Below are 16836 nucleotides of genomic sequence, written 5' to 3'. Positions count from 1 at the left end.
GAGATGCGGAGCAAAGCCGCAGAGGACAAGGGCGGCAGGACCACCCAGACGCGCCGCGGTCCCGCCGCCCGGGTCCTCCGCGGTTTGCTCCGCATCTCCCTGGTCTTCTGGGCCCTCCCCCTCCCCCCCAGCAGACCAGGGAGACACGGAGCAGCTTTTCTCGCCCTGGAGGACGCGGGCAGCGGGACCATGGTGCGTCTGGGTGGTCCCGCCGCCCGCGTGCTCCAGGGCGAGAAAAGCCCCGTTCGTAACTACGGATCCAACGTAAGTAGGATCTGCGTAACCCGGGGACTGCCTGTATTCTAAGATGTACTTCATCAAGCCCTGCCATCTCGAAGCCTCTGACGGCACAGCTCTCCCTGCCTCTCTGAGAATTCATCAGGGCACAAGCACAAGACCACTGAGGCCCCCAAAGGACCTTCCAGGGAGCCATCCCAACAGCTTTCCAGGGGCAAGAGGCGAGCTCCAGCCTGGTCAGGGCCAGAGGTCCTGACCCTTTTAGAACTATGGGGAGAGGAGGAATGTCTGAGGCTCTACATTCCCATCACTGGAATGCAGACATTTCCGGCCACATGGCCGAGGGGCTGGCCAGAAAAGGACACCACCACAGAACCTTGGACCAGGTGTGGGCCAAGGTTAAAGAACTCAGGCAGGGCTATGCCAGGGCCCGTGAGCACAGCTCCCCCTTGGGGGAAGCGCAACACAACTGCGCATACTTCCAGGAGCTGGACAGAATCCTGGGTGGTGGGGAGCCCCTCTCTGCCCCGGTTCTGGTCCAGACCGGGTTGCAGACACCAGTGCAGTGTTGCCAGGAGGGGGGCTGAGGACAACCCCGAGGAGCAGCTGCAGGATGAAGGAGGAGGAGGAGGAGGACCCCAACCGCAGTGTGGTTACCCTGACCCTGGATCCAGTTCCAGAGACCCAGGAGGCCTCACAGGCATCCTCTGTTGCTGGTGAAGGAACATCAGGTGAGTGCAGTCAGGGTCACACACATAGAAGGGGGGAGGCGGGAGCACGGGGGATGCGGGGCAATCTGCACATGTCATGCTCTTCCTGGACAGCTTGCACCTCTCTGTGCATGTGCAAGCATGTTCAGTCCCAGGGCACACATGGGCAGCTGCTCACAGCTCGAGGAGGGCACCACACATGTCTGACCCCAGGGAGGGCTGTTCTCCCCCTGCCAGGAACTGCAGGAAGCAGGCCGGTCACAAGGGCCCACACACAACACCACATAGACCACTGCAAGTGTCATACCTAGCACTTGGGCATGTATGCACAAGCAACACAACAATCAGTCCCGCAGACAGTGCTGCCACGGGCAGGTGGTGGTTGTGTGGGTGGGGGTCCTGGGAGACCCAAGCTGCTCCAGGCCCCTGTCCTACGTCTTGTGACCCACTGTGGCTGCACACTTCCCTGGGCTGTATGGCCATGGTGGGGATCGCTTAGTGCAATCTAGACACTCTTTTTCAAAAGAGGCTTTTTCAAAATTATCTTTTGAAAAAGCCTCTTTCAAAAAAGGCGTGTAGTCTAGACATACCCTTATTGTCTTTCCATCCTCATTAAATAATGGGCCAGTCTTGTTGCTGGTCTTCCTCTTGCTTCTCATATATTTATAAAATGTTTTCCTGTTACACTTCATCACCAACTAGTTTAATCTCATTTTTTTGCCTTTGCCTTTCTAATTCTGTGTCTATGTGCTTTTTGCATTTTTTTTATATTCATCCTTGATAATTTAACCTTGTTTCCACCTTTTGTATGACACTTGAATTTCAGATCATTGAAGATCTCCTGGTTAAGCCCTGATGGCCACTCTCTCCCCTACATCACAAATGCCTTTGGACCTTAATAGATTTTGTGGTCATTGGGCAATTTGTTCAAGATCTGCTGTGCTGTCTGCCTGTCTAGAGCTGGGGCAGCACACAGGAAGACCACATTTAACAGTGCCTGCTGATAATGGGGGCGGGGCACAATATAAAGTTGGGGGGAACATGACCACCTCAGATGCTGTAGGGAGGAACCTTTCAGCCCTGTGTCCCAGGACCAGGACAGCCATTCTCACCAGCCCCTTGGAGTACCTGCCTCTGGGCCAGGCTGGGGCTGGGGCCAGCTGCAGCCTGGGGAGACTCAAAGCACCAGTCTCTTCCTGGCGCTCCTACACCCTTGTGGATACCTCAGCTGGGAAAAGAGGCATGGGCATTGCCCTAATGTGAGCTGTGCACAGTGAACCAACACCTTCCCTAGTGACCCGCACAAACCTTGCATCCAGCCTGGAGCTGCTGTCACACTCTCCCCAGAAGAATAACTTGCATGGAGGTCAGGTAGGGAGGGTAGAGGAGGGCTTATCTTCCTCCTTCTGTGCCTCTCCCCTCTAGCATGCTTGGCTCCACTTCCCAGCAGCTGAGCCCCAGGAGAGAGGGCGGCCTGCCATTGCATCCTCAGCAAAGATGCTGAAACAATTTGTATAGTGGGGTGCTGGTAGCCCTTGAACCAAACTGTAAACCCCACATATAATGGAAAACACTTCAAGCTAGGGGGTGTGGCAGCACTCCCAGAACCTCCTGTGCTCCACAGCTTAGGCAGCTGCCACACTGCAACAAGGCCGGGATCCTGAGGCCCTGTATATGCTACTGCAGGCCAGCAATCTAAGTTATGCAACTTCAGCTACATGAATAATGTAAGTGAAGTTGATGTTCTTAGGTCTCTTTTATGCTGTATCTTCAGCACAGTAAGTCGACAGCTGACACTCTCCCAGTTACTCCACTTACTCTTCTTGTTCTGGCAGATCAGAGGACTTGACAGAAGCGTATTCAGCAGTCAATTTATCATGTCTATACTAGACACAATAAATTGACCCCCACTGGATTGACCATTGTCTGTAGATCCAATGGGTAGCGAAGACATGCCCCTTAGGTGGCCACCCTCAGCCAGCATGAGAAATGGTTCCATCCTGCCTCTACTCCTCACCCAGGACTCTGCTGCTAGGTGGAGGGACCAAGTGAGCTGGGAACATGCCAGGAGGGAGGAGGATAGAGACACTACCATCCCCTCCTCACTGGAAGGCCAAGCAGAGTTAGCTTGGCAAAGCATGGTGGTTGCAGCAATAGGGGGAGGATGTGCGGCCCCATGTATCACCCATGCATCACTTCTAGCTACACATTCAGATAGCTTGCTCTTGTGTCCTTAATAATGTCCTTAAAAACTGCCAAGTCTCCAGAACTCACCTCCCACACACATACTTAGACTTGCTTCCTATGTGATCTCACCTACCAGTTCTCCTGCCAATGCTGCAGATTAGGATGGTAAGGGAAGAATAATATTAAATTTCATTGTAAATTTCCCCTGTAGCTTCAATCACCCAGAATGAAATTTTGCTAGCATACCAGAGTTCCTGTGAAAGACAGTGGGGATCATAAGAAGTTTCACACTGACTCAGTGTTTCAGTTGTACTTCTCATCTAAAATGACAGCCCCTGCCACAAACCAAAGCACCACTGTAGGTGGTGGGCCAGTGGCATAGCCAGAAGGACCCACTTGGGTTGGCCCTGACTTCAGGTGGATGGGCAAAAATAGGGGGAGGGAACAGGAAAGATGGGGGAACAAGTCCTGGCCCCACTCCCCAGCCAGAGCAAGCCCTACCTTGCCCAAGCACTGAGGCAGAGCAGGGCAAGCTCCATCCCTGCTCTCTAGCTGGCTTACTGGGCAGAAAGAAAACCTAGCATATGAAAAGCATCAAATTGCCATTTACAGTAAGTGCTTCAGTTTGGTGCTTTAAAAGAGACCATAATATTGTACAGCTTGAACATCTCTAGCTCAGCACTCTCTTCTCAGGCAATATCTATGGTCCAGCATGATTTTAGTTAGCTGGATGTCCACATATCGGGGTGTGGCCAAATTTTCCATGGTCCCACAAAATTTGTTTGCAGCCACCAGTTCTGGTTTTCAGTGTTCTGGGCTGTTTATTTAGTTCTAATTTATCCCTACCTGTCTGAAGAGCCCAGTAAGCAGTGGAAGTGTTGGTAACACTGCCAGATAATATTGACTTCCTGTGTTTTGACAAATTATCTGGTTTGGCATCAGTCAGGTCCTATGGGTGTCAGACTAGAGAGTCATTTCAACCTGTAAACCAGATAAAATGTGACAAAAAAAATCTATTGTCTAGAACAATAAAGATTAAATGGTATCAGAGTTGCAATAATACTATTGCCAAAAATGGCCTGCCCACTTTGCAGTAATAGATGTGCAGCCTCTATATGACCAATGAGCTCAGGAAAACATTTTACCACCTCAGATAGACTGCTTCCTTCTCATTACTCTGAGATAATTATATCCTTTCTTTCTCTCCTCCCCCTCTTATTCGGGGATACAAATATAACCTTAACCTACATCACTTTGAGTTAAGTACGTACCAGTAATTTAAGAATAAAACATTTCTGCGACATTGTGTATTGATATTGTATCATTAGAATGATACAAAAAAACCCAGTGGAGTGCATATTAAAAATGGACTGGTAGATGACAAAAAAAATATCTGAAGCATGAAATAGGGGAAATGAAAATTGGGTGACAAGAAATTCTTGGTGGGATTTTGAAAGATCTAAATTTCTATCATCATGAAGAGGAAATGATTGGTAGATGTTTCGAATGTAGAATCTGTGAGGAAACTGACATGTTTCTTTGGTTCTGAAAACTGCTGTGCATGACACTAGAACTTGGCACCTCTGACACTGAAGAAACTAGACTGAGATTTACGTCATTCTTTGACTACTTTTTGAAGGTCTGTAAATTTGCCTCTGTTGCATCCTTCTAGCACCTGATCTTTGGCACTGTCAGTGTGTCTGCGAAGGCACTGTTGATTACTCAGCTGAAGTGTCAGGTAGAAAGCACTACAGTTACAGCATTTCATCAGGGACCAACAGAACTTTACGGCTGCGTCTAGACTGGCATGATTTTGCATAAATACTTTTAATGGAAAAGTTTTTCCATTAAAAGTATTTCCGCAAAAGAGCGTCTATATTGGCAAGTGCCTTTGCGCAAAAGATTTGCTTTTGCGCAAAAGCATCTGTGCCCAGTATAGACATGGTTTTGTGCAAGAAAGCTCCGGTGGCCATTTTCAACATCGGGGCTTTCTTACACAAAAAATTCCTGTCCCTGTCTCCACTGGCCCTCTTGTGCAAGAACACTTGCGTAAGAGGGCTTTTTCCCGAGTGGGAATAGCAGAGTTCTCGCGCAAGAACACTGACACTTACCACTCTCCTCGCCCCTGCCAGGCTTCTGCACACAACCAGAGGGAGTACCAGGCTGGGAGGCAGGGCCGTGATTGGCACTGGGAGCCCTCTGGTCGCATGCAGAAGTCGGGCGGGGCGGGGCGCAATTGGGGCTGGGAGCCCTCAGCTGATTGCGCCTGAGGAGGAGTGACACCTTGGGAAGGAGGGGCCCTGTCCCTGCTCCTGAGCACTGTTCAAGCGCGTTGTGGTGCCGTAGTCCAGGAGAGAAGCCCACAGGTGCTTTGTAGTTGTGTTTAGGCGCCTTCCATGGGCTCTCAGCCAAAACTGACTGGGGTGGAATTTCTGCTTCTTCCCACTGGGACACTCAAAGACCTGGCTATGTGGGACTCCCCTTTCTCCCCACGCCCTCCCCCCCGCCCTGCCATTGTGTTGCCCCGGGGTCTGCCTCTCTCTGCTTTGGGTAGCAGGCAGATGATCTGCTGCCTCCCCCTTTGTTCCCAGGTTGGTGGCTTTTGGTAGTAGCCACATAGGATGTGTGTTTGGTGTGCATGGGTTTTTGGTCTGAAAATCTTAAACGGAAGAGTATTTGGTCTCAGAAATCTTCCAGCGTGCTCTATTTTTGAAGATCTTAGAAATATACTTATTCCTTAATGCATTTCAGAATATCTGCTCTCTAAAAGTAGGCAATGCAGAATTTTGAGGAAATCAATATTTAGCAATATAGTATTTTGTGACCCTCTAGCTATAAATTCAATTCACAAGGTGTAGAAAAAGTTCTTATTTTATATGAAAGTTTATTACTAAAATATGCTATTTATGAAAAATACTAAGGCACAAGTAATTCAATAAAGTATTTAAGTACATTTCTAATTTGAATATATGAGTAGTCCCATTTATTTCAATTGGATTACTCAGATCAGATGCTTAAAGTTAGGCATGTCTTCAAGTACCTAGATCACTATTTAAAAAGAAACTCATATTTTCAGCACTTCTAGCTGGTCATTTGCCCATGCAATTCCCACACAAAGTAGGCACATAATAGCATAACTACAAAAAGCGGCAATGCAGACTACCATGGGAATGTGATTTCTACAGTTCATGAATATGTTGTGTACTAAATGGTCCATGTAGACTCTGCTGGCATGAACTAAAAGTTCCCAAGTTTCAAACAGTACTACCTTAAAGCAAACTTTAGTTCATGCCTGCAAAGTCTATTTAGTTAAAGTTACTGTTTGTATTGCACACTAAGAAAAACATCAAACCCGTGGAGCACACACGGCCCTTTTATGTAGCCATGCCATAAATGGGTATTTGTGCATGCACATTTACATGTATGCAAGTCTAAAAACTTGGACCTAGATTCTGTGCTATTAAATTAGTCAACAGCTGTTGAAGGAAATAACATGACACAACCTATCTAGTTCAATTTTCTTTCCTTTCAGTTACCTATGCAGAATTGCAGGACTAACTTTTTTTTTTTTTCAAAATTGAAAACTAATGTGAGAATTTTATACCAGTGCTACAGCAGAAGTAGCAAATGCAGACAAAGCTTAAGACTACTGAAGTCCCCTACCATCTCTCAAGTCATTCTGCACCAATGGCTGTGATCCCCAATACATTTTGCGTAGATTTTTTATATATGGTGAAGAAAGATTCCAGTTTCACCACAAACTTTTCATTAAGAAGTCTGAGTATTTTATCATAATGATAGTATCTATATAAATCTGACCAGCTCTATGTGTCAGCAGAATTTACTCCAAGTTTTGAAAAGATTTATATATATATATTCATATGATGTCTTGTATTGTGTATATCATGCAAGGCTATGTATTAGAGTCCAGGGAGACCTTAGTATTCTGCATTTGATCAAAAGAACAGATACTAAAAGATTAGTCAGTCACATGAGAACTTTATGGAGCCCTGCCTGACTAAGGAACAAATTTCAACAGAGTATCAATAGGCTATTGGAGTATCAGGATGTTATGGAAGTTGATAGACTGGCATAATTTATTAAGTGCTGCTATTTCAAGGAAAGGCTTCAAGTGACTACGTGCAGGTTGGTATTTTGACTCCTTATATCAAGGGTGGGCAAAATATGATCCACAGGTCTGATTCGGCTCATCAAGCCACCATATCAGGACCACAGCCTGGCGGGAGCTTCAGCCAGGCTCCCTACCCATCACTCAGAAAAGCCAGCTACAGGGCCATGTGCCTCTCTGAATGTTGCAACCCGAGGGAGAGAGGGGGCTTCATGTGCTGCCCCCAACCCCAGCACAACGTCAAAGCTTCTATTGGACGGAAACCGGCCAAAGGAAGCTGCCTATTCTTCAAATAGGCAGCGCGTAAAGTAGCACTCCCCTGCCTTAGGCTCGCAGCCTTCAGAGAAGCACACATGGTTCCTGGAGCCAGCTGAATGGTCTGCAGGGGCATTGAAAGTAGGGAGTAAGGTTGAGGGACTTGGTGGGGTGCTGGCCAGAAGTCACCCTGATAAGCATCTCCTGGCCAGAGTCTGTCTCTGGCATCCCAGTCCCTTCCTCCCCCACTCCTCTGCCCTCCTTCCTGCCCCTTCCTCCCCCACTCCTCTGCCCTCCTTCCTGCACCTCAACTCTACAAAACCCAAATTCTCCACCCCTGCTCCTGCGCCTATACCCTCTCCCAGACACTGCATCCCAATTCCCTGCCCCAGGTCACAATCCCCTACCTCACCCAAACCCCTCCCAGATCCCACACTCCATACTGCACCCCAATCCTTTATCCCAAGCTCCCCTTTTCACCCAACCTCCATCACAGATCCCGCTCCTCCTCCATTAATATCATGGAAGAGTGCATCCCTTGACCACTTACCAAATTATTGAGTGCCCCCCTTCAAAAATAACTGCCCACCCCATCTTATGTGGTTTAATATTTAGATAGTGATAGCAGCTAGAGACTTGCTCAGGACCCAGTTGTGCTAGTTGGTTCAAGCAGTTGGATATCAGGAAACTTGGATATCCAATGATGATCAGACAAGTAAGAAGCTGGACCATATACTCATCCAGAATAGTAGTATAGTAAGGTCATACCAGGTCTACAGAGGTGCAGAAATCCCAATAAATACCAACCTTCATCTCCTTATTGCTAAAATGGCAACTACTGCCCAATTTCAAATATCTTTAGCAATAAATGACCAAAAAAAAAATCAAGATTTTGGTCTCTCAAATGATAAAATCTATAATACACAATCTAAATTCTGCTCAGCACTACCACAGCTCTTTAAATGGAAGACAATTCTGCTTTCACTGGAATAAGAAAAATAGCAACGTTAAATTCAGTACTTTGAGCAAATTCATTAGATGTGCTTTCAAAACAAAGAAATGTCTCCCTGTGTTTCTGTATGAAGTATTGATTATGTGTTTTGTTCTATTAAACCCATCATCCAAAAATCTAAACTCCGGTTGTTTCAACATAATGCGCATTTTTCAAGGAGTCCAAACAGTTACTTGCAAAAAGAGTACCTGCAACTGCATGTCTTCTGTGCACATTTACTCTGGTGGTACATGCAAATAGCTAATTAGAAGTCATTACAAAGTGAGAAACTGTGGCTATCACTGTGCATATGTGCACTGCCCTGGGTTTCTAGCACTGGTCTGAGCACTGCAAACAAAAAGTATAATTTTTCAATAGTCTTAATAGACATATTAATATTTTTAAACAAAGAAAATTAAGAAAAAAAACAATCAGCAGCTAAGAATCAATTTTTTATTCCTTCTGAATTTTGAATATAGAAGGCTTTTGTAGTGAAGATGTAATCTAACATAAAGACTATCACATGACATTTACTTGCAATCATCTTCAAATCTGATAAATTTAGCCCTCCAAAATTCTATCTAAATTACCACCAATTTCTGGCATTTGTGTATATACACGTGCTTCAGGAAAATCAAAGCTCTCTATTGAAGGCATATGGGATATTGATGCCCTTTGTTAAGAGCCCCATTCAAAGAGCTGCCCTTAGGAAGCCATTTGCAGAGCACAGTAACAACAACTTTAATTGGCCCTACAGAATCTATAAATAATGCTGCAAAATCTTCAGTGCCATCTGCTGGCATATCATCACCATCTACATGTACACAGGTATCTATTGAAGAACACTTCCTCATACAACCCTTGCTAGGTTGACTCCTGACTACACCAGGAATCCCGTTGGCCCTTCGGTGGTCCTGTTCTTGAGGAAGACAGCTAATTTTTCTTCTTGCCCTCTACTCAGGCTTCTTATTTCTACCTTTCATTGTTCCCCTCACTCTGATGAATGTATTTCTTTGGAGAGCACCAGCCTATCAACATTTCCCCAAAAATAACAAAATCCAGTTCAGATTAGCTAAAACAACAACAGCATGTGGTAGATTTTGTTCTGAAAGTAGGATAGGGACAAACTAACATTTCTGTTCCTTTCTCCTTCACCTATAATTCTCCTACCTTGAAATATACAACTGCCTTATTACTACATAGCTCATTGGCAAGCAAATAGAGCCACATTCTCTCCTTCAAAGAGATCTGTATTTGGACCATGGGGACTGAGGTTCTCGATTCTCTGGGCAGTGTTTCCCAAATGGTGTTCCGCGGAACCCCGGGGTTCTGCGAAGTGAAAATAAGGGTTCTGCAAGAAAATCCCATTACAATAACATTGTACGATTTTTAAAAAATTAATAATTAATATATGATTTTTGTTTGTACATATGTGCAGTTAAACTAAATGTTGATTTCATGACCTTGTTTAGCATTTGTTTATTATTATCCTTATTTATTTGTGGTCTGTTTTTTCAGCTCCATATACTAGAATGTTATTAGGGGTTCCGCACAATTATTTTGAGTTTAAAAGAGTTCTGTGGCCAAATAAACTTGGGAAACACTGCTCTGGGCCATTGCAAGCCAGCTCTAATCCTTATGCAAGTTAAAGGTCAATTGTACCTTTCCAATTGACTTGGCTTTGAGTATGAGCACACCAATAAGAAAGGAGTCCTGTCTTCAGAAACACTTTATTTTTTCTGATTTAGACAAATGGAACCGGGTCCTATTCTCAACATGTAATGTAGATGTCATTGTGAAAGCAACCACATGGATTTTGTGAGGTCCATCAGGCAAAAGTTAACAGGACAGTCTTCTCGTCCCCACCCCAAGCTAGCTTACTTCTCGTACTTACTTGACACAAAGCACCTGGAATCTTATGATAATGGGTAAGAAAGATAAACCTGGCTCCTGAGTCTGTACCAGCTATTCTGCTCATCACACACCATTATTAGGGAAGTCAAGGGCAAAGCATAGCTGCATTCCACCATTTCTCAGCTGGGTTTGGTCAAAGGTGGTTCTCCCCCATCCCTTTCCAGGCCTATACACGGGGGTGGGGTGCAAAGTGTGCAAACACCCCTCCCCCGTGGTCTTTCATGGTCCACCATGGGCCTGATTCCAGCTGGTCTGGGAAAGGCAGAGGCAGTGCTCTGCCCCAGCCTCCTTCCCCCATGCTCCAGCCAGCTGGGGAAAAGCATGTGGCACTCTGCCAGCCTCCTTCCCCCATGCTTTGGCTGGCCAGGGGGATCCTGGGGCTCATTCCTCTCATCCTCCCCAAGGAGAGAGACCATGGGAGTGGGAGTGGAGGTGGGGCAGCAGGTGGGGCCACCAACAGCCCCTCCCGCAGCTCACACCCTCTCCCCCTACACCCACACCCACACTCATTCATGCGTATGGGCCTGCTTTTGTACTGAGCAGATGGCTGAAGGATGGACTCTTTATTGTATATTTGCGCAGTTATAAGGAAGGTATATATTTTGAAGGGGGAAGGAACTGAAACATGAACTTGGCAGTATTACTACTAGTCACCTTCATGTAAGCTGGTTAACAGTTTATTGTGCAATCATTATTTGAGCAACAAGTGTGATAATGCCAGTTAAATGTAACAATTGCATAATGATTAATACAGAGTGCTTGCAGGTAGTACAAGCTACACCATTCGCCTTTGCTTTTTAGAACTTCAAGGATACAAAAGTTTCCACGACCTTGTTCTGTGTTCTTTTCTACAGACACGCAGTAGTGCTTTTATAAAAAGTATTGGTTTTTAAGAAAGTGGAAGTGCTTTTACCTTGTATTCTTCCAAATAATGTGCCTAATAATAGTGAAAAATTCAGAATTTTTAAACTCTACTCAGCTATATGACCCCTTTATTCTCTTGTCAAAGCCTCCAAGTAGCTATGAGTCATCAGTTCCTTCACCTCTGAGGCACACAGTCAAGGAAAGTAGAGGGACTGCTGTATTTTTGGCCTATGTGAGCACTTTGTTCCTATTCAAGAAAAAAAAAATCTTTTAAAAAATGTCCAGAATTTAGAGGCATAAATAATAGAGAGAGTATCATCAAAACAGCTGGTGGACACAAACTAGAGACCTAATACAATCATTCATATGTTAGAATCAGAGAGATTCCATTGAAAAAGGATTTATTTTTGCATTCTTTTAAATTGTCATTTGGTTTGTGTCTGCTGCTCTCTCCAGGTGGTGGTGGAGGAAGGGGGCGGGAGGGGATGAGAATACATTAAAGAATGTTTTTTAAAACTCATTCTAGTTTCATTAAAAGGCAAGCACTGGGCCTACTGCAGAGTCTGTAAAGTTCCATGGCTAGGACATCAGCCATTTGGAAATCTGATAGGTTCCAGCAATATATGGGGATCAAGAAGCACTTAGGAAAAATACACCGTGGTTTTAGGAGTTTAGAAATAGACATTGGGAGGATAAAGCAGGGAGGATTGTGATAGGAGACTGAATGATAATTTATTCTGACCCTACTGGAAATGGAATCTATCCATGTTTCTTAGTAGCTGATCCCCACTGTGAGAACATCACATCATAATACATGTTCGCTATTCTCCCTCTTATTACTTTAAATTTGAGTTTTGCTTGGGCATTTGGAAGCTCACCTATACAGCGTCCAAGAGAGTAGTAACCTTGGAGTGGTTTCAATAGAATTTTACCAATTGTTGTTAGGTGCAAATGAGAAATTATTTGGAAGAGCATTATTCTAAAGAGATGGAGTAAGGTATGAACAGCCTGTTTGTGTGCTCGCTGCCTTTGATATTTTTCTGTACTATCAGATTTTTTTGTATAGCTCAACTGTCTTACAGCTAATGTGTGATACAAAAGCAGGAAATTCTTCTAGAGCATTTGTAGGTGGAGGGCTTTTAAATTTTATTCTTGAGACTGAACAGTTTATGAAGTCTGTATATTTAATACATCTCAGGTTGCTCCCATATTCATTCCTGCCCTGGAATACATGACTGATGATCCCAGCTGCATTCAAAAGGTTTCCATTCCCTGACAACTGTGACATTGTGAATTATTTACAGTGAGACAATGCAGAGCTCACTACTTCCTTGTTAAAAGCTTAGTTCACGAAGACTGTCAAATTTGTAACTTGAGTTTGACTAATATTAGAAAACTGATGTAAAAGCCATGATCAAGAGCCCAAACACGGCTTTCTGCCAAAGCAGCTGATCACTGACATTTCCTTGGTACACTAGAACCTAGACAGTCTATATAGTTCCATTGCCAGTAAGGAACATGAGGCTTTTTTAAAAGGCTAACCTTCACAAAATGTAAATTTTATTTTAGCTGTTCTATGGGAAAGTTGCCAAATGCACAGTTGGAAACTCAGAAATCAAACCGCTATAGGATCTGCTGTGAACATTTTGTTATTAATCCTTTGGCTGTGAAAATGGAGAAGTCCTGCATTTTGCAACACTCCCCCCATGAGATAGATTCAGCTGACATTTGCTTCTTTATATTAATTTAATGCCACAGAGAAAAATGGAGGAAGCCTTCTTAGATTATCAGTCCTTCACGTGCATGCAGACAGCAGTTAGGAAAAAATGTGAAATTAACTGTCTCTTGGTCTCTAACTTTATGCATCTGAGTTGTCTTTGGGGGGGGGGGGGGGAGGAAGGAGGAGAACAGCAGCCTAAGTGATTTGCCTGAGATCCCACATACAAATCTGAGAGAAAGCTGGGAAGGGAACACAGACCTGCTTATTCTTATTGAGAGGATTTATTTAAGGAAGGATGATCTCACAGGAGTTGGTAGCTAGCTAAGCAATTGGGCTAATTGGTCAGAGCCCAGGGGCACATCCCGCAAAGACTTAAGCACTTAAAAAAAAAAAACACCACCCCTTTACATTACATGTTAATGATTGAGACGGTTTCTTCACAGCTTATATTTGCAGTGATAAAGGCAGTAATGGAGAATTAGACTAGGTTTGTGCTGATGGTGGTTCTGTGTATGAAATGGCATAACCTGGAAATTAATAATTTGCTCTCCCTGCTGCTGTCACTGTGACAGATGGGCTAGAGCAGTAATTGATTCAGAGAACATGAGGAAACTCTCAGCAGAAAAGAACAGAAATGATCATTTTAATATCGTTGAGGAAGAGGCAAAACGACTCATGTAACAGTATTTAAATTCTAGTTGTATTTTGTGTAGCAGAAGTGACGATACACCAGACATTTCTCTTAAAGAGTATGTCTACGCTACTGGACAAAGTTGAATTAAGATATGCAATTTCAGCTATGTTCATTGCACAGCTGAAGTCAAAGAAGCTTAACTTGACTTTTAGTGTTGTCCACACTGCCAGAAGTCAAAGAACAAACACTCTTCCTTCAACTTCCCTTACTCCTCATGGAAGGAGGGTTACCAGCATCAACCAAAATGCCCCTCTCACTTGAAATTAGGTGTCTTAACTAGACCGCTAATTCGAACCCTGGAAGATTAACAGCAGCAGCTTTCATTTTCCTCTGTGGTGTAGAGGTACCTCAAGATATCTACTGCTGGGTGATTTGATTTTTGTTAGCAGTGTTAAGAATTAAATTAGTGCTGTAAGAATGCTCATTTGAAAGGATGGTGCTAGTGTAACCTCCACCAGGCAGATTTGAACCTGGGATCTCTGATTCAGAGTATAGGAGCCTCTAGCCTCTGAGCTAAAAGCCAGCTGCTACCTAGCCCCTGCTGTAGAGGTCTCTTGGTCTTAACTGTTGCTGTGGTCTAGGTAGCACTTGCATTGCTCAGTAACCACACTAGTACAGGGGCAAACTATTAATGTGAGCCTTAAATAAATCACTACTCTATTAGTCAAATAATTGTGAAGGAAATCTCCCCTAAATGAAGAGCAAGGGACTATTAGACAAACAACTGATTCAGTTCTTTGTTTAACAACTGGAGCATATTCTATGTTCTAATGTACTTCTAGGATTACAATACTGTGTAGGGCGATAGTGGGCAACCTGATTGGGGTTCTGTGTGTGGTCCATGAGACATTTTACAACATACAGGGTAGCCAGATTCTGCTGGTTTCTGTCCGTGTCGTTTTTTCTTACTGGTATTAAAGCAACATGCACCTAAAGCAAAGGCTCATGAAGTGGGGTGTGTCTGATTGCACACAGCATTGTCTGAGAGCTGATTCCTCTGAATCAAAGCAGCACTTGGATTGGATGCAGTCGGCACACCCTGCAAATTCTAGGTACACAAGCACAGTTAGCAAAATTACCTGGGACACTGGTTATGACAATCTTGTAGCCCACTGAGATCCACTCATGCAGCCCAGTCACTAGGCCTAGGTTGCCCATCGCTGGTGTAGGGTATGAATTCTGTCACACCCTGATCATATCTGATCACTTCATAATTTAGTAATCTATTTATCCTAACATACCTGAGAGGAAGGAAGTACTATCATCCCCTTTCACAAACTGAGGCCAATGGAACTTACAGGTAAATTTCTCTCAAGTGCCAAAAGCCTACTTCTAAGCATTGCTCCACTCAGCACTGAAACACAGACTTAGGCATTTGAGTTGATTTTGAAAGGGAAACAGACATTATAAAAAACATTTACCCCAACGGACTTGTCCAAGGTGACACAAAGTCAGTAGTGAAATAAGGACTTGAATCTGGTCCTTCCAAATCGCAGATTGGTGCCCTCCCCAGTGGGCAAACCTTCCTTTTCAAAAATTCCTCTTTTGAAACTTTTAAAAATAGAAGTAGCTAGTAGACCGCATACAATGGTCTACTGGAGAGGTTCTCAAGAAATTTTTTGGCTTCAGAATGCATCACCAACTCTTACTAGTGGCCACAGTGATAATTTTTCCCTAAAATACTTAATCAACTTTAGGAAAAAACAATTACATATCCACATGTGTGTCCAAATCATTGTAATTTATGTAGCATTTTTTGGCAGAGTTACTAAAAATAAATGTACATTTGTCTATTCTTTACTGGACATAAAGGGAATAGAAACAAATACAGACTTGTCATTTCTTTCCCCCCCCCCAAAAAAACACCACTTGCTAGCTACTAAGCCTGCTGTGAAAAGTGATATCTGTTAATACCACTTTTCAGAGCAGGCTAACTCAATCCTGCTGACAAAAAGCTCTGGATGGCAAGGTGGATATGGAGGCAGTGGGGTCCTAGCGGTAATGGGAGGGGTGAGCTCAGAGCCACAGAGTCCTGCCACTGTGTGGCCAGGGAATAGAGCCTAAAGTCTATGGCTGGAACCTGCCATCCACAACAGGGGGGAAGCCTGACCCTACTACCTCCTGGGAACTCTCTGCCTGCCTGCTCCTCCAGCTTGTCTCCACTGGCTGCAGGGCAGGGCCCAAGCATTACTGGCAGCCTCCAAGGAGGGGACCTTGCTGTTTGCAGGATGGGTCACAAAGCTCAAGAGGCTGTGGCTAGGCCCACAGATGGGAGTGGCAGAGGAGGGAGGTAAAGGGGGCAACTGCCACAGTACCCAGCAATTCTAAAGGGCCCAGGGCTCCTGGCACTTCCACCTAATGCAGCACAGTCCAGGTGGCTCTAAGGACTAGGAGGACGCTCCAGGCAGCACTGAGGGCTGGTTGTCCCTGGTCCTGCTCATTCCAGGAATGCAGAGCAGCCCCTCCACCTCCTGCCACACCAACCTTGCCCAGGGGCCCGGCGTGGCTGTTGGCTCCACGGACTGTGGCCACAAGAAAAGCCCTGGGAGCGGCATTTGAGAAATGGTGGTGTAAGTGGTTTTCTAGGAGTCTATGAATAGTACCTCTGATTCCAGTCAGGCCACTAAACTGATAGTGACTTTGGATGTCACCAAACTAACTAATTTGTTAGTCACTAAGGTGCCTCAGGACTGCTCATTGTTTTCAATATGCTCAGCGTGGTACAATAGGGTGCTGAGAGTTGTAATTGCTTGTAAAGTGATTTGACTCTCTTGAAAGCCATTAGAGGAGAACAAAGCAGTTACCTTCCTACAAACAAACTTAATCCAAGCTTTAAAAAAAAAAAAAAAAAAAAAAAAAAAACCTTTAAAATTCACAGGTTTATTTTTTTTAAAAAAAAGATTTACTTGTGTGCACTCTTTTTGAAATATAACAATTTTATCCCTGTACTTATGCCCCCATAGTATTTATAGCAACAGTACATTCTGAATTACAAAGGCAAAGCTCAAATAAACTTTCAAAGAATGAAATCCCATACCCTTAATTTCTAAAGCTGAGAGGTAGAAACACAGACAAATTGCTTAGCTGCAACTTGGATCTTCAGTGTATACAAGACCTGATTCAAAGCCCAATGAA

The sequence above is a fragment of the Pelodiscus sinensis genome, chromosome 6 (assembly GCF_052426305.1).
Source record: "Pelodiscus sinensis isolate ZL-2025 chromosome 6, ASM5242630v1, whole genome shotgun sequence".
NCBI lineage: Eukaryota > Metazoa > Chordata > Testudines > Trionychidae > Pelodiscus > Pelodiscus sinensis.
This window is presented reverse-complemented; position numbering follows the sequence as displayed.